The sequence below is a fragment of the Phyllobates terribilis genome, unplaced genomic scaffold (genome assembly GCF_046119375.1).
Source record: "Phyllobates terribilis strain yellow unplaced genomic scaffold, ASM4611937v1 Scaffold_10__3_contigs__length_209671492, whole genome shotgun sequence".
In the NCBI taxonomy this organism is placed as follows: domain Eukaryota; kingdom Metazoa; phylum Chordata; class Amphibia; order Anura; family Dendrobatidae; genus Phyllobates; species Phyllobates terribilis.
In genome coordinates this window covers 96,003,043-96,021,882 of record NW_027362770.1, presented here as the reverse complement: position 1 = coordinate 96,021,882, position 18,840 = coordinate 96,003,043, and the positions used below count along the sequence as shown (strand labels likewise).

At 45.7% G+C, this 18,840-nt stretch overlaps 1 protein-coding gene across 1 annotated transcript in view; it reads right to left on the bottom strand.

Moving 5' to 3' along the window:
* Nucleotides 1-18,572, bottom strand: part of LOC141164424 (uncharacterized) — a 57,678-nt gene extending 39,106 nt beyond the window's left edge. The window contains exon 1 of the mRNA XM_073649630.1: nucleotides 18,487-18,572. The gene's annotated coding sequence lies outside the window, so the exon portion shown is untranslated. The remainder of the gene's footprint in view (nucleotides 1-18,486) is intronic.
* Between the last annotated feature and the right edge of the window lie 268 nt (nucleotides 18,573-18,840).

The window sequence follows — 18,840 nt, the reverse complement described above, 5'->3', positions numbered from 1 at the left end:
CCAACAGGTTTTCTTCCAGAATGGTCCTGTATTTGGCTCCGTCCATCTTCCCATCAATTTTAACCATCTTCCCTGTCCCTGCTGAAGAAAAGCAGGCCCAAACCATGATGCTGCCACCACCATGTTTGACAGTGGGGATGGTGTTTTGAGGGTGATGAGCTGTGTTGCTTTTACGCCAAACATATCATTTTGCATTGTGGCCAAAAAGTTCGATTTTGGTTTCATCTGACCAGAGCACCTTATTCCACGTTTGGTGTGTCTCCCAGGTGGCTTGTGGCAAACTTCAAACGAGACTTTTTATGGATATCTTTGAGAAATGGCTTTCTTCTTGCCACTCTTCCATAAAGGCCAGATTTGTGCAGTGTATGACTGATTGTTGTCCTATGGACAGACTCTCCCACCTCAGCTGTAGATCTCTGCAGTTCATCCAGAGTGATCATGGGCCTTTTGGCTGCATCTCTGATCAGTCTTCTCCTTGTTCGAGATGAAAGTTTAGAGGGACGGCCGGGTCTTGGTAGATTTGCAGTGGTCTGATACTCCTTCCATTTCAATATGATCGCTTGCACAGCGATCCCTGAGATGTTTAAAACTTGGGAAATATTTTTGTATCCAAATCCGGCTTTAAACTTCACCACAACAGTATCTCGTACTTGCCATTTTGTTCCACTTCACGATTGTGTCCCACTTGTTGTTGATTCTTCCTCAAAAAATTAGAATTTTATATCTTTATGTTTGAAGCCAGAAATGTGGCAAACGGTAGAAAGTTCAAGGGGGCCAAATACTTTCACAATGCACTGTATCTATTCAGATCATCTCCTTTCACATTGGGTTTAACCACCTCAATGATACAAAAGTAGATGTCTCCGGTTTCACATCGATGCACACTGTTCATGAGTCTCGCTAATGGGGTGTCTCGACCATGGCCTATATCACCCAAATGCTCCCCCACCCTCCTCCTAGACTAGCTCTTGGTCTTGCCTACGTCATCTAGGGGACAGGTGCATGTGGCCACATATACAGGTCCTGAGGTTTTACAGTTGGAATAATCCCTCTGAAAAAAGGTTTTACCCATGGAAGTACTCAAGAAAGATTTACATGGCCTCATCCAATTACATGTACAACATTCTCCCCATGTAAATAAACCACTAGAGATGAGCGGTGTTCGACTAGAACTGTTCGCCAATCTCAAATTCGAGCTGTTTTGGGCGGTGTTCGAGTCGTTCAACAAACGCGAACGATTTGCAAAGAATTCGGCTGTTCGAGGTTATGTTCGATAACTGTTCGTGCACCAAAAAATTAACTGGATTTTTTCACATCATGCAGGGATTGTCTGCCACTCACTGTAATGCCACAGCCATGGTGGTTGTGGCATTACAGTGGTTGCCCAAATCGATGGGAACAGTGCTCACAGTGAAACATGAAAAGCCGGCAATTCAGCAGAGGCATACACTGGTACCCGACAATTTAGAACAGAAAGAATAGAGCCTCACACATAGATTAGATAGGTAGAAACATGTCAGTCACATATATAAGAAGCACAGTGACAGTGTTGGTTACTATACTTGTCATTTAGTGTTAAAGGATTTATTAAAAAAAATAATAGTGTTTTCATGCACCGTCTCTTTAAAAAAGCCGGCCGGCAATTCAGCATCGGTACCCGACAATTTACAACAGAAAGAATAGAGCATCACACATAGATTAGATAGACAGAAACATGTCAGTCACATATATAATAAGTACAGTGATAGTGTTGATTACTGTACTTGTCAGTGTTAAAATAAAGGATTTATTAAAACAAAAATTGGCGTGGGGTTCCCCTTAATTTTAGTCTCTAGCGGAGGTTAAGCAGACGGCTGGGGCAGATGTTTGAAGCCTGGGAAGGGGGTAATACCCACGGAGCTTCCCAGGCTACTAATATCAGCCCCTAGCCTTTACCAGCTATTAAAATGGGGGACCCCCCCAAAACAATGACGTGGGGTCCCCCTATTTTAATAGCTAGCAAAGGCTAGGCAGACAGCTGGGGGCTGATATTAATAGCCCAGGAACGGTGCCATGAATATTGGCCCCCTCCCAGGCTAGAAACACCAGCCGTCAGCTGCCCCAGAAATGGAGCATCCGTAGGATGCGCCAATTCTGGCACTTAGCCTCGCTCTTCCCACTGCCCTGTAGCGGTGGCAGTGGGGTAATAGGGCTGGGGTTGATGTCAGCTTATAATGCCAGCTGACATCAAGCCCAGGTTAGTAATGGAGAGCCGTCTATAAGACACCCCCATTACTAACCCCATAGTCAAAGTAAAAAAAAAAACACAAACACCCAGAATAAGGTCCTTTAATTGAAATAAACACACAATTCTTTAATGTTCTAAATTAAACCATACTTACCGTCACGCCCATTCCAGCTGAAGCCAACGATCTCCTGCAATAAAAGTAAAATAATAAACCAATCTTATCCTTACCTTTCCATGGTTCCCAGGACGGCTCCAGCTCTGCTACATTCAGATGACAGGCTGGATCGCAGCCAAAAGCTGCCATCCAGCTTGACATGCCGCAGACACTGAGAAGCGCAGGCATGCTTGCGCTCCTCAGTGTCCGGCTGTGACGGCATCCAGATGAGCAGAGTTCATGTCCAATGAACTCAGCTCACCTCATGCACGTCACTGACAGCATGGGAAAATTCTCCTGTGCTCACCGCACACATAGGCAGAGATTTCAGGGAATAGTAAACAGATAGGCGAGGATTTCTTGGCGTCCCCTGTGCACAACAGAGTTTATAAAAAAACATTTCTCCGCAATCAAACCCCTACTATGGGCCATACAGGTATGTATATAATTGCTTTTCTATACCCTGTTTGCCCATAGTAGAGGTCTGATATTGCCCAGATTCCCGTTAAACTCTCTTTTAACAGGGAAAGTGCCACAGGATTGGAGGATAGCCGATGTGGTACCAATATTTAAGAACGGTAAAAAGGTAGATCCAGGTAACTACCGTCCAGTAAGTCTGACATCGGTAGTGAGCAAAGTTTTTGAGGACATCATAAGAGAACCTGCAGAGTAATATCACAGAGAATAATATAAATGATAATTAGCAGGGATTCATGAAAAATAGGTTGTGTCTAACCAACATTTTGGGGTTCTATGAGGAGGTAAGTGCAAATCTGGATGTCGGAAATGCGGCTTATGTGATTTATTTGGACTTTGCAAAGGCATTTGATACTGTATCACATAACAGCCTTATAGTGAGGCTACAGAAGCAAGGACTTGGTGGAACAAGGAATTGGCTAGATGACAGGAAACAAAGAGTCGTCATAAATGGTACATTCTCTAAATGGGATATAGTTAGCAGTGTGGTGCCGCAGGGATCTGTGCTAGGACCGATTCTTTTTAACCTCTTTATTAATGACCTTGGGGATAGGATTGAGAGTAAAGTGTTAGTCTTTGATGACAACACCAAACTATGTAGGATATAAAAATCTGATCTTGACATTAAGATATTGCAGAACGATCTGGATAAGATGACGGAATGGGCAAACACTTGGTAAATGAGGTTTCATGTAGATAAATGTAGAGTAATGCACCTAGGACAGAGTAATCCTATTGCTGCAAACATTAAATCGGAGTATACTCGGGTATTCTGATTACAAGTAAGCTGAGTAGCAGTACTCAATATCAAGCAGCAGCCGCAAAAGCAAATAAGATGTTAGGGTGTATAAAAAGAGAAATAAAATCCCGCGATCTCAACGTACTGTTGCCCCTTTATAAATCACTGGTGAGGCCACATCTGGAATATGGGATCCAATTTTGGGCTCCACATTTTAAAAGGAATATTCAGAAGTTAGAATCAGTTCAAAGGTGGGCAACTAGACTATTACAAGGGATGGAAGGCCTCTCATATGATGAGAGGCTAAAAAGGTTGAGCTTGTTTAGCTTAGAAAAATGACGTCTCAGAGGGGATCTCATTTACATGTATAAATATATGTGTGGTCTGTACAAATAATATTTAAAACCTACTGCATGCACACCAATTTATATTCCAGTTAATTTCTTTAGGTTTTTTCAGTTACGTGTGCACAAGTTCACATAAAGGTGTGGCCTGCCTTTTCCTTGAGCTTGAAAGTCTATTCATCTTGCTCCTCATGTCTGTGTGTCCACTAGGTGGGCTCAGTCTCTCAGCCCTCATTCACATGCATGTCACTTGACAAACGGTAAGGTTTTAAATATTTCGGTTAGGACTGTGCCAAATAGGGTCACCATGACGAGGTGGGATGGCTTTTGCATCATTTTGATCAAAATTATGTTAACTAAGTACTAGTGATTAGCGAACGTGCTCGTCACTGCTCGGTACTCGCTCGAGCATCACGGTGCTCGACAAGCTCGGCGAGTATTTCCGGGTTGCTCGGGCGGGAACTCGGGTCCCCTCTCTGCATGTTTGGCGCTCTTTAGAGAGCTAATGAACATGCAGGGATTGCCTGCCACGCACTGTAATGCTGTAGCCATGTTGGTTGTGGGCATTACAGTGATTGGCTGGCCGCACAGCGTCATCAGGTCTGTATCAGACCTGGCGTCGCTATGCTCGTCACAGTCTACCCCGGAAACAGGCAGAGTAGGGAGAGGTGCTGCAGTGTCAGGGAGAGATTTGCTTGTTTATAGTTAGTACTAGATGGTAGCCAGATTCCAATGCATCGGGTAATCTAGAATATGCATGCGGCTGACCGGGCGCCACTAAGCAGCGAAGCAGTGTTTAAATGGGTTGTGCACTACTTTTAATTAACTTCACAATGTATCCCCTCGGTGCTCCTAATGAATTTTGTCATTACGTCATGTTGTCAATCCTGCTTGTGACAACATCGCTGACGACGCACAGCCAGCACGTAATTCTCCCGCCTGCAGCCGGATTTTGCTTCAGTTTACATCACGACTATTTGCGTCTGCAGCCAGGGGTCTGCTGTTTCGCGCACCACAGTGAATGACGGGCTGTGGGCGGGGTTATCCCTCATCGTGTCATATCCAGCATCCACAGCGCGGTCTGTCAATGTGGTTTGTATGGCTGCATCATTCCTCTAATCCTGGATTGTATGGCTGACTTATTTTGGATTGTACGCCTTCCTCATCTTAGCTTGTATGGCCTGCTTATCCTGGTTTGGTATGACCTTCTCATTCCCCCATCTCTACAGCACAGTTCAAAAACTAAACCCTAATCCTCCCCTTGTTTCCTTCTCTCTGCTCCAGCGCTGTCTGTCCTGTTTTCAGCAGCTCCTCGCAGGATGTGAGGCACAGCACGCGCTGTCAGATACTGCCGTGATTAGCTGCTGTCTGTAGATTCGCTGCTTTCCACGCCGGGAGTAAGTGCGTGGAGAGGCACAAATCTGCATTCACTTTAGTAGCACATGCTGCAGATGTCGCTATGAAGATTTAACAATAATACAATAAATACACAAAATAATACTTTATTAACTATTATTGGTTATAGAACTTAATACAACTGAACAAAATTATTAAACAGATGATCAAAATATATAAACTATTCCATGAATATGTAACAATATTTTACAATAAATCATTGGACAAAAGAAGTACGACCCTAGAATATATTTCTTAACAATACCAACCTAAAATATTTTTGTACACAACATTTTTGGTGAATACTTTTGGACTATCTGTAAGCAACTTTCCTTGTAAATTGGTATCCAAAACTTGCACCTTGACATTGGATCTCATTTTAACTCTTGAAAATGCAACATAGAGTTGTCCATGACCAAAAACGGGCTCCGGTAAATATATGCCAACACGTTGTAGAGTTTGACCTTGAGACTTGTTTATTGTCATGGCAAATGCTGGTTTTACTGGAAACTGTCGACGTCGAAGCCTAAATGGAAGACCGGTGTCTGAAGGACATAAATCAATGCGTGGAATGAACGCTTCGTCTCCTTTTGCAGATCCAGTGATCACTGTTGCTTGAATTATGTGGGAATGGAGTCCAGTAACAATAAGGCGAGTTCCATTACATAGACCATTTCTTGTATTTAGATTCCGAAGCAACATTACGATTGCTCCAACTTTAAGTTGTAGTCTGTGGGATGGCATTCCTGATGGAATAACACTATTTAAAGATTCAATTGGATAATGCTCTCGTTCATCTTCATTGTCGACATCCACCGAATCATCACTTTTGTATAATTTATACTCTCCAGGCATTCTATCCATCACACGGGAATTTAGCAGAGCTACGTCATCGTTCTTGGGACAGAGAATTGCATAGGAAGAGGCCCTCTCAACACTGCTTTGGTCGTTCACATCTATTTCAACGCGTTGTCCAAAAACATCACTTACGATGCAGTCAGTGCACAACATGTCTTCTGGTATTTCAATAATGTCTTCTCCAAGGTTATATTCATTGCTAAGTTCACCATTACCAAGTTTAAGAAGCCAGTTGCTGTACTCTGGGTCAGAAGATCGCATGTTGTTAATTAGTTGTAGTTTATTAAACTCTTTCCAAAGGTCTGACATTTTTAAGGTTGACTCGATAATATTTGTTCTTATTCCATTCGGTACAACTGGAAGGCATTGCCTAAAATCTCCGCCAAGGACAAAAACTTTACCTCCAAAAGGAATTTCATTTTTTCAGCAATATTTGTAGTCATAACTTCATGCAGAAGTCTGTCAATTAAGCTCAAAGCATATTTGGGCGCCATGGTGCACTCATCAAGTATCAAAAGATTTGCACTGTTCAACTGTTTTCCTGCAAATGTGTCTTGTTTGATTCTGGAAACGGAGATTTCATTGTCTGTGAGATTCCGCATCCTGTGCTTGTCTGGCGGCAGTGTCTTGTGGTGTCTCCTGTTTCCGACGTTGTCTGTGAGATTCCGCATCCTGGGCTTGTCTGGCGGCAGTGTGTTGTGGTGTCTCTTGTTCCCGACGTTGTCTGTGACATTCGGCATCCTGGGCTTGTCTGGCGACAGTGTGTTGTGGTGTCTCCTGTTCCCGACGTTTTCTGTGAGATTCCGCATCCTGGGCTTGTCTGCCGGCAGTGTGTTGTGGTGTCACCTGGTCCCGAAGTTTTCTGTGAGCTTCCGCATCCTGGGCTTGTCTGCCGGCAGTGTGTCGTGGTGTCTCCTGTTGCCGAATTTTTCTGTGAGCTTCCGCATCCTGTGCTTGTCTGGCGGCAGTGTGTCGTGGTGTCTCCTGCTTCCGAATTTTTCTGTGAGCTTCCGCATCCTGGGCTTGTCTGCTGGCAGTGTGTTGTGGTGTCTCCTGTTCCCGGCGTTTTTGTTGAGATTCTGCATCGTGGGCTTGTCTGGCGGCAGTGTGTTGTGGTGTCTCCAGTTTCTGGCGTTTTTGGTGAGATTCCGCATCCTGGGCTTGTCTGGCGGCGCTGTGTTGCGGTGTCTCCTGTTCCCGGCGTTTTTGGTGAGCTTCCGCATCCTGGGCTTGTCTGGCGGCAGTGTGTTGCGGTGTCTCCTGTTCCCGGCGTTTTTGTTGAGCTTCCGCATCCTGGGCATGTCTTGCGGCAGTTTGTTGCGGTGTCTCCGGTTCCCGGCGTTTTTGTTGAGCTTCCGCATCCTGGGCTTGTCTGGCAGCAGTGTGTTGCGGTGTCTCCTGTTCCCGGCGTTTTTGGTGAGATTCCGCATCCTGGGCTTGTCTGGCGGCAGTGTGTTGCGGTGTCTCCTGTTCCCGGCGTTTTTTGTGAGCTTCTGCATCCTGGGCTTGTCTGGCGGCAGTATGTTGTGCTGTCTGCTGCTCTCGACGTTGTCGTTATCTTGCTGCTTCTGCTGCTTTTCGGTCTTCCTCCGTGGCGTATTTTCGCTTACGACCCATTATAAAACAGGAAACATAAAGAAGTATCTCTTCAGCGTGCTGTCACTGGCAGAACGTGTTCAGTAAACCTGACAGAAGTCCCTCGCACAGTGTGAGTGAAGTCCCTCGCACAGTGTGAGTGAAGTCCCTCGCACAGTGTGAGTGAAGTCCCTCGCACAGTGTGAGTGAAGTCCCTCGCACAGTGTGAGTGAAGTCCCTCGCACCGTGTGACAGAAGTCCCTCGCACCGTGTGACAGAAGTCCCTCGCACCGTGTGACAGAAGTCCCTCGCACCGTGTGACAGAAGTCCCTCGCACAGTGTGACAGAAGTCCCTCGCACAGTGTGACAGAAGTCCCTCGCACAGTGTGACAGAAGTCCCTCGCACAGCGTCACAGAAGTCCCTCGCACAGCGTCACTGAAGTCCCTCGCACAGCGTCACTGAAGTCCCTCGCACAGCGTCACTGAAGTCCCTCGCACAGCGTCACTGAAGTCCCTCGCACAGTCTGACTGAAGTCCCTCGCACAGTCTGACTGAAGTCCCTCGCACAGTCTGACTGAAGTCCCTCGCACAGTCTGACTGAAGTCCCTCGCACAGTCTGACTGAAGTCCCTCGCACAGTCTGACTGAGAAAACCTGCTCAGTACGTTATGAGCATTTTGTGAGTCACATGACCACATGGGTGGAGTTAGCCGTGCTATCTCCCGAAGGTGGCGTAGATATTTGAAATGTTGCGGTAATTGGCCGGAGAGCGTGTTTAAATTTGGCGCGGAAATCTGTGATTGGTCTCGGGCGGCGTCCGCGACCAATCATAGAAGGGGGTTTTAAAATCTCGCGCGCAGTGCTATTAAGGAGTGGACAGTGTGTTTGAATTCAGCGTTAAAATCTCTGATTGGTCGCGTCAGGAGGGCGCGACCTATCAGCGTATCGTATTGGTGAGGACCGGGGAGCGTCCAATCACCGATTTGTGCGGCACATTTAAATAGCAGCCGCGACCAATTGAATGTCAGCGCCGCTCCCCGGTCCTCCCTTCACACCCTAGCCGCATGGATGTCAGCGCCGCTCCCCGGTCCTCCCTTCCGCATGGATGTCAGCGGCGCTGCCTGTGCGGATACTTCCGCTGCGAGAACCCGGGACATGAGCGGGCGCTCGCAGCAGAAGTAGCCTGACCCCGGCGGTCCTTCCGCTGGTACCGGCCGGGAGATGAGCGCCTCATGCCGCTCATCTCCCGGCTGCATCTCCGTCCCGCAGAAGGGTCCGGCGGTCGAGGTCCTTCTGCTGGTACCGGCCGGGAGATGAGCGCCTCGCGCCGCTCATCTCCCGGCTGCATCTCCGTCCCGCAGATGGGTCCAGCGGTCGAGGTCCTTCTGCTGGTACCGGCCGGCAGATGAGCGCCTCGCGCCGGTCTACTCCCGGCTGCATCGCCGCTGAGCTCCGTCCCGCAGATGAGCCGCTAACGGCCGCCATCTTTTTTCAGAAATCCCGCGGCGCTGATTGGCCGCTGCCGGACCAATGAGCGACGCGGGATTTCCAGGACAGACAGACAGACGGGATAAGACAATTATATAGTAGATAGGTATTCCACAACATATATCTATATCCATTTGAACTAATAGTCCTTCTGAAGACTAATCCAGCTGCATGTATTCAGTGGTGATAGCAGGAGTTAGGCAGCTAGGCAGTGTATGTGGCAGACTGCAGTGCATATAGCACAAGAGGGTCCATTGAATGTCCTGTCTGCTGCTGAAATAATTACAGATATTTGTAGAGATAGCCCCAGAAATCAGGGGCCAGGGAAATTTTTTTATCTTAATCCTGGTTATTTGCTTAAAAAGCAATCCAGAGCACACCATTTTTCTGCTCCATTTGCTTGTTAGCACTGCAGAATACAGACAGATCTGTTCCATATTTCAGAGATAAAAATCCAGAAATTTGGACTAAACGTGGAAAATATTGGCCTCCTTTTCCATTCTGTAAAACCTACAACTATGACACATGGTCAGACGTAAAAGCTCATTTATTAATAAATGAGCTTTTACGTCTGACCATGTGTCATAGTTGTAGGTTTTACAGATATTGAGGGACACTTAGTCACTAGTATTTGTTATTTTTGGATTCACTCCTTTTCCATTCTGTTGCAGTGTGTCGGTCAAGCTATTCACACTAGGTGTCTGTGCAGAATAGTATTAGTAAATTACAGGCCTGCTATTTAAAACTGTGGTTCTCTGTCAAACAAATCACCTATAAGAGTGTTCCAAAATCAGCCATTTCTTCCATTTTCATTTCGTTGCAGTGTGTCGGTCAAGCTATTCACACTAGGTCTCTGTGTAGAATAGTATTAGTAAATTACAGGCCAGCAATTTAAAACCGTGGTTCTCTGTAAGAAGTATCACATATAACTGCATTCCAAAGTCAGCCATATCTCGTGAACGTGGAAAATATTGTCCTCCATTTAAAATGGGCAAGATGCGTGGCAAGGGACGGGGAAGTGGACGTGATGTGATGGTGCATGCAGAGGCCAAGGCAGAGGACGTGGCCAAGCTGAAATTGTGGCACAACAAACACCCTTATCTTGTCGCTCGACCTTCCTGTCCCAATTACTAGGGGACCCCAGTACACCACCATTGAACCCAGAGCAGTGTCAAAAGGTTGTTGGTTGGTAGCAGATAATGGTTCCAGGCACTTTGCCACCACCACCGTCTTCCACACGGTGAAGTCTCAGTAACCGTGAGTCTGGACCGCATATTCCTCAACTGATCCCACACTTGGACACTCTGAAGAGCTGTTCACTTTTTCATTAATAGATTTGGGCCTCTAGCTCGGCCAGCTTCAAGCGAGTCAAGAGGAGAACGCGTGTAGCGATGCCCAAATATTGGAGCAGCCACAGTCACACGGTGGTAAAGTGCAATTACTGTCGCAAGAGGTGGAGGATGATGATGATGATGAGACACTATTGCCAGAAAATCCGGAGGACCATGGTACGGAAGTGGAAGACAAGGTGGTGGATGATATAGTAACTGACCCAACCTGGCAGGGGGACATACAGAGCGACGACAGCAGCACACAGGGGGAGGGAGGTGTAGCCCCAAAACAGGCAGGAAGAAGCAGTGTAGTGGCCGCAAACACAAGGCAGGAAAGCGTTCCTCATCTCGCTGACGGCACACCGGGTTAATACAGTGGAAGCCAGGACCCAGTTGGACCTTGGAACGGAACATGTCGTCCCAACACCGAGGATTGTGGGCCCTGGGTCAATCAGGGTTGCCTCCACATTCTACAGCTCCTGCACTTCCTCCTCTTCAACCTTCATCTCCGAAATGACCACATCATTCGCAAGCTGGAAGCACTGCAGCACTGCCTCGGGCAAGCGGCAACAGGCTGTGCTGAAGCTAATATGCTTAGGTGACAAACCGCACAACGCTGAAGAGTTGTGGACAGATCTGAAGGCAGTCAGGCAGATCTGTGGCTGACACCGCTGACCCTACAGCCAGGTAAAGTCGTGTGTCACAATGGCCGGAACCTGGTGGTGGCTGAGGCGAGGTGAGCTCACACACGTACCATGCCTGGCCCATGTGCTTAACCCCTTAAGCCCCGGAGCATTTTTCGTTTTTGCATTTTCGTTTTTGCTCCCCTTGTTCCCAGAGCCATAGCGTTTTTATTTTTTGGTCAATATGGCCATGTGAGGGCTTATTTTTTGCGGGACGAGTTGTACTTTTCAACGCCATTACTAGTTTTACCATATCCTGTACGGGAAAACGGGAAAAAAATTCCAAGTGCGGTAAAATTGCAAAAAAAGTGCAATACCACAGTTGTTTTTTATTTATTTTTTTTACCACGTTCACTGAATGCTAAAACTGACCTGCCCTTCTCATTCTACAGGTCATTACGAGTTCATAGACACCAAACATGTATAGGTTCTTTTATATTTAAGTGGTGAAAAAAAATTCCAAAATTTGGTATAAAAAAAAAAAAAAAAATAGCGTCATTTTCTAAGACCCGTAGCGTCTCCATTTTTCGTGATCTGGGGCTGGTTAATGGCTTATTTTTTGCGTGCCGGGCTGACGTTTTTATTGATAACATTTGGGGTAGATCTGATGTTTTGATCGCCCGTTATTGCATTTTATTGCAATTTTGCGGCGACCAAAAAACGTAATTCTGGCGTTTAGAATTTTTTTCTCGTTACGCCGTTTACCGATCGGATTAATTCTTTTTTTATATTGATAGATCGGGCGCTTCTGAACGCAGCGATACCAAATATGTGTATGTGGGGTTTTTTTTTATATATTTTATTTTGAATGGGGCGAAAGGGGGGTGATTTAAACTTTTATATTTTTTTATTTTTTTTTATATTTTTAAAAACTTTTTTTTTTTACTTTTTGCATGCTTGTATAGTCTCCATAGGAGACTAGAAGCAGCAACTATCCGATCGCCTCTGCTACATACAGGGGACGAGCAGGTCCCCTGCATGCAGCAGAAATGGTCCTGTGCTATGAGCGCCGACCACTAGGTGGCGCTCATAGCGACAAGATCATGACAACCACAGGCGTCTGCTGCAGACCCTGGGTTGTCATGCACGCCCATCGGCGACCCGCGATCACGTGACGGGGTCGCCGGTGGGCGGGGCTTATTGCGGGCACATGTCAGCTGTAAGAATCAGCTGACATGTGCTCCGTTCAGTGAGGGCTCAGCGCAGCAGCCCTCACTGAACGGGCAGTACGCAAATATGCGTACTAATACGTCCCCGGTAAGTAAGGGGTTAACCTCGTGGTTCAGCGGTTTCTCAAAACCTACCTGGATCTGCTTGTTAAAGTACGCCACCTGTGTGCCCATTTTAGATAGTCAGCTACAGCTTCCGCCGTCCTTGCTGTGAACCAGCAGCGTTTGCAGCTTCCAGCTCACCGACTGATCTGCAATGTCCCCACGCGTTGGAACTCTACATTGCAGATGTTGGGAAAGATTTGTGAGCAGAAGAGGGCAGTTGTTGACTACCAGCATCAACAAGGCCATCAGTATTCAGGTCAGACTCCACACAAGACCTCAGAAGTGGACATGGATGTCAGACATATGTACCATCCTCCAAAACTTTGAGGACTCCAGATGGTAAGCGGCGATGACGCCATAATTAGCGTCACCATCCTGCTTCTCTGTCTTCTGAAACGCTCTCTGCTCTCAATTAAAGAGGATGCATTGCAGGCGGAGCTCGATGTGACCGAGCAAAGAACCATACAGGGTGATTCCACACAGCCCAGCCTCATCTCATCCCAATGTGGATTGGGTGACAATGAGGAAGAGGAGGAGGAAGAACAGGAGATAATTTCCTACGCTATAGACAGTACTACCTGCACAACTGTCATACCATCTGTTCAGCGTGGATGGCCTGAGGACAGGGAGGAGGAGGAAGATGAGGAGGAGAGCATGTTCAGTCGCCTCTTGGTGAGGACACGGAAGTTTTGCCTTTTTGCAGTCTGGCACACATGGCTGAGTTTATGCTACGCTGACTTTCCTGTGATCCTCGTGTTGTCCAAATTTTGGGTAAGTCATTACTGGTTGGTGACACTTCTAGACCCATGCTACAAGGAGAACTTTCTGACTCTTATTCCTGCGCAGGACAGGCCTAATAAAATGGGGCAGAAGGAGAAGGCCCTTGTTGCGGAATTATTTAAAAAATTCCCATCTGAAAACGCTGGCGGCAGAGGTCACAATTCGTTGGACAACCAAGGAGTACAGGCGAGAGAGACACAAATGCAATCCAGCAGAGGCAGGGGAACACTGTCAAAGTTCTGGGACAGAAGCTGAGGCACGGGGTACTCTCCCAAGGAGGGAAACATTTCGGAAGATGGTGAGGGAGTACCTTGCCGACCGTACCAACATCCTCCGTGATTCCTCTGTGCCTTATAATTATTGGGTATCCAAGCTGGACACGTGGCATGAACTGGCTCTCTATGCCTGGCCTGCCCTGCCGCTAGCGTTTTGTCAGAGCGGGTATTTAGTACCACCGGTGGAATTATAACCGATAGGAGCATCCGCCTGTCAACTGAAAATGCTGACAGGCTGACTCTTATAAAAATGAACAAGAGCTGGATTGGGCCAGACTTCTCAACACCACCGATGTAAACTCAAATATAGGGGTTTTTTTGGGGACTCTATTCCCATGAACCGCTGTCTTCACACCCAGACATGGGTATACGCTTACTGATTTTGTCTATTTGCTCTTGTCCTCCTCATTCTCCTCCATATCACCACATCTACGTCTCTCGCAAGAGGCATTGGAGTTCCTCCAAATTTTTGGCAGCCGTTGGACTCACTGCATACCCTATAACTGGATAGCAGACCCTCTCCTTTCTAGTGGAAACATGTCGTTACTGTGGCCCAGCTCTATGTGTGTTTAAATTATTAGTGGGATTTTTCCTAAATTTTGGCAGCCATTGGACTCACTGCATAGGCTTTCCTTTCTAATGGGAACATATCATCACTGTGGCCCAGCTCTATGTGTCTTTAAATTGTTAGTGGGTTTTTTCCCCAAAATTTTGGCAGCCCTTACAGTCACAGCATGGGCATTTCCACTATAGGAGTCCCACTCTTTTATAATGGGAACATTTTTTTACTGAGACCCTCCTCTATGTCTCTTCAAAGGGGTATTGGGTTGCGTCCAAATTTTTTTTGCAGTCCTTGCAGTCACTGCATACGCAATAACAGTGTAGGAGACCCACTCTTTAATAATGGGAACAACAAAGCATAGCCGACTGCTGGCCCTTTAAGAATAGTAAGGCTGTAAAAATAGTGTTTGTGACTTTCACAATCCCTCCTTCATAAATGAAACAGGATGTGTCTGATGATGTTTCACACACTACATGGCCAGATAAGGTTGAAAAATGTTAAAATGACATTTCCCAGTGAATGCATTTGTCATGGTTGAAAGCAATGCAACAGTGAAAAAAAAATGCATCAAAAAAGCTACGTGTGAACATAGCCCAAGGTGTGGAGGAGCATTTTTGTTTTTGGTTATTTATTTTGCCTTATATACAAGTGATTACCCTTGAAAGGATGTTCCTTAACATATTTCCTAGGAAAATCCATTTTGGTTTTGTATGTTTTATTGTGAGTCCGTAAAAGTGGCATAATACCTCTGACAACATTGTTGACAGCAGTGACCTTGGGGTCAGAAATGCTTCCAGGGGTCTTCCCCATGCTGTTCCCATGTCATTTAAGCACTGTTCCCATCAATTTGGGCAATTTTTAAGCCCTCTGCAGACCGCTGTGGGGGAAGCGGGGGCTCAGAAAAATGCTCGAGTTTCCCACAGACTTACATTGGGCTCGTTAAACGGACAAAGCACTTGAGCATTCCAATTTGCTCGATCCCAGCAACGAGTACCCAAGCATTTTAGTGCTTGCTCATCACTACTAAGTACCCTCTATTATTTTCATGCACTATTGCAGTTTATTTATTTATTGTGGGGTATTTGCATATTATATTTCTGTCTTTGTTTTTTTTCTGTTTAGTGGCCATATGTGAACATGCTCTTACATGCTGCATGCACACCAATTTATATTCCAGTTCATTTATTTAGGTTTTTATAGGTTAGTATTAGCAGTGATAGGAAAGTTAGAATACTGTAATAAGATAGGAGGCTGTTAATAATAGTAATGATATCAAATAGTTACATTAATAAAAATAAAAACAAATTAAAATAATAATGGAAGTTGTACAATATGTAGTGTAATATTAAATATATAACTAGTAATAACATAATTAGGTTTGATCCAGGGTTCTAGGACTGATCGCCCTCTCTCGGAGTCCAGAAGGAATTTTTCCCGTGACACAAGTTGGCTGAAGGTGTCCTGGGGTTTTTGCCTTCCTCGGCAACAGATTTAGGCATAGGGATTTTAGTAATACCATAATTAGAATCACAAGAGTAATACAAAATATAAAACTAATTAAAAAAATGTAATTATAAACAGGTACATTTATAATTACAATAGTATAATAAAAATAGTAATAATAATAATAATACATATTGTGAGGCATAGTCCCAGTTAGTTAGCAAGTTAGTGTAGTGTTAGTGTAGAGGGTACAATAGGGGGAGGAAGGTTGAACTTGATGGACCTAGGTCTTTATTCAACCTACGTTACTATGGTTACCCTTCTTCCATGAATCTGGTGTTCATGTCTATTGCCTGTATATTAAAATCTGTGACATTAGAACAGTTTCTTCTCAACCGTAAAAATTGTCCCTTGGGTATTCCTTTCTTTAGGGGGATGGGGTGGTGGCTATCCCACTTTAATAGTTTATTAGTGTTTGTAGGTTAATGGTAGAATGGGATGGGACTGGACTATAATGAGGGGAATCTGGGCTACCGCCCGGGGCCCACGTCCAGATTGCACTCATTATAATGTGTGCAGCGCACATATCCCAGCAGGCAGAGGCGGGGGGCCCCCAGACTGCTCCCCCAGCAGCTATGCAGGGCCGTTGCTTCTTCTTCGGCCGTACCAGCACTGCACCTGTAAACTTACTTGTGTGCTGTACGCAGCCGCGTCTGCTAGCATGACGTCATACAGTGTGCGCCCTGCACTGCTACTTACCACCAGAGAGGAGGTGGACGACTGGAGCTGAGCCGGGGCAAGGTAAGTGATGTGTGTGTGTCTGTCACAGTGAGTCTGTGTGTGCAGATATCATTGTGTGATGTCTGTTTATATGTATTTTTGTGTTTCAAATGTGTTTATGCGTGTATGTATATGTCTTTGTATATGTCTGTATATGTTTGTGTGTGTGTGTGACTGCTTTCAGCCTCCCGCTGTATCTGGAAGGCACCGTGCGGCCTCCTGCCGTGTATAGAAGGCGCCGTGCGGTCTCCCGCCGTGTATAGATGGCACCGTGCAGCCTCCCACCGTGTATAGATGAAGCCATGCAGCCTCCCGTCGTGTATAGATGGCGCCATGCAGCCTCCCGTCGTGTATAGATGGCGCCGTGCGGCCTCCCGCCATGTATAGGAGGATTATATGGCAGCTCATATTGTATGTAGGGTCTCATATTATATATAGGGGGATGTTAGAATACTTAATTGTGCTCAATATTAAGCCATACAATTAATGAAAAAAAAAAAAATTATAATTAATATATTAATACTGTGCAGAATTAATTTCAGATGAACTATCACATGATCTATCAAAGGGGGATCGTGTGACATGTCACGTGATACATTAGGTGTGTGTAAGTGGTGGTGGGGGGGACCAACGCCTTCTAAACTGCCCGGGGCCCTTGCTACTCTTAATCCACCCCTGTATGGATGCAACCACTTATGATCATCCCTGATATTATGGTTTCCTTTCACCAGCCGAGGAATAAGTGACCATACGAGGGGGCAAAAGGGCTCCCCATCACAGTACCCCTGAGCTGGAGGAAGTACTTCCTGTAAATAAAAAAATTATGAGTAAGAGTAAATTTTAGAAGATTCTCCATGAAGTGATTATGTCTGCAACACTCCTGGGGTTTTTGCCTTCTTCTAGATCAACAGATTTAGGCATAGGGATTTTAGTAATACCATTATTAGAATCACAAGAGTAATACAAAGTATAAAATTAATCTAAAAATTAAATTATAAACGGGTTCATTTTAATTGCAATATGCAGCAATAATAAAAATAGTAACAATAATAATACATATTGTGAGGCCTAGTCCCAATTAGTTAGCAAGTTAGTGTAGTGTTAGTGTAGAGGGTACAATAGGGGGAGGAATATTGAACTTGATGGACCTAGGTCTTTATTCAACCTACGTTACTATGAGTACCCTTTCTTCCATGAATCTGGTGCTCATGGCTATTGCCTGTATATTAAAATCTGTGACATTAGAACATTTTCTTTTCAAACGTAAAAATTGTCCCTTGGTTATTCCTTTGTTTAGGGGGATGGGGTGCTGGCTATCCCACTTTAATAGTTTATTAGTGTTTGTAGGTTAATGGTAGAATGGGACGGAACCAGATTATAATGAGGGCAATCTTGGCTGCCGCTCGGGGCCCACGACCAGATTGCACTCATTATAATGTGTGCGGCACCAATAATAAAAATTGTAATAATACATTTGTAAGTCCTATTCCCAGTTAGTTAGGAAGTTAGTGTAGTGTTAGTGTAGTAGTGTAGGGAATACAATTGGGGAAGGAAGGTTGAACTTGATGGACCAACGGTTTATTCAACCTATGTTACTATATTGAGCTCGATTTCAAGAAATATCTTACTAGTCTGATGCCATCCTCATGCGGTATATTACTGTACAAAGTCTCCATATCTAGTAAGGCCTGCTCCCCTACATACAAGTATACATGCTCGAGGGTATACATGTAAGGGAGCAGGCAATGGTAAAACCATTTTCCAGAGGGATTATTCCAACTGCAGGACCTCAGACGGTACTGTGGGAACATTGCACTGTGTGGGGGCATCATACATACTGCATAAGGGGCATCATACTGTGTGGGGGCATCATACATACTGCATAAGGGGCATCATGGGGGCATTACACTGTGTGGCCCTGTACTATGGGAACAATACATTTCCTCACTTCCTGTCTTCCAGAGTTGGGTCGTATGTATCTATTACAGGAAACCGAACAAAAATGGTATGATTCTTATAAAGTGGCAACACAAGACCCCAAAAGAGTCTCAGTGCTGAAGGGGTTAATGTCCCCTGCGCCCAGTAATGGGGTCTCCACATACCTCCACCTGCAGAGCCGCCACCACATATATGGCTGCTCTGTGCGCACAGGACCTGTGATGAGGTCACCGGAGGGGAGGAGTCAGGGGTCACATGATCAGGGGCCTCAGTGGATGCAGGACTCTGCTGTGCTGGTTGTCATGGTGCTGGATGAGCTAAAGTTTATGTGTGGGGTCAGGAGGGATTTACAGTGTGAATGTAGCAGAGCCGAGTGTGTACGAGGTGTACGGAGCGGAGCTACGCACATATGAGGTGTATGGAGCGGAGCCGCATGTATACGAGGTGTACGGAGCGGAGTCGTATGTACGAGGTGTACGGAGCGGAGCCACACGTGTACGAGGTGTACGGAGCAGAGC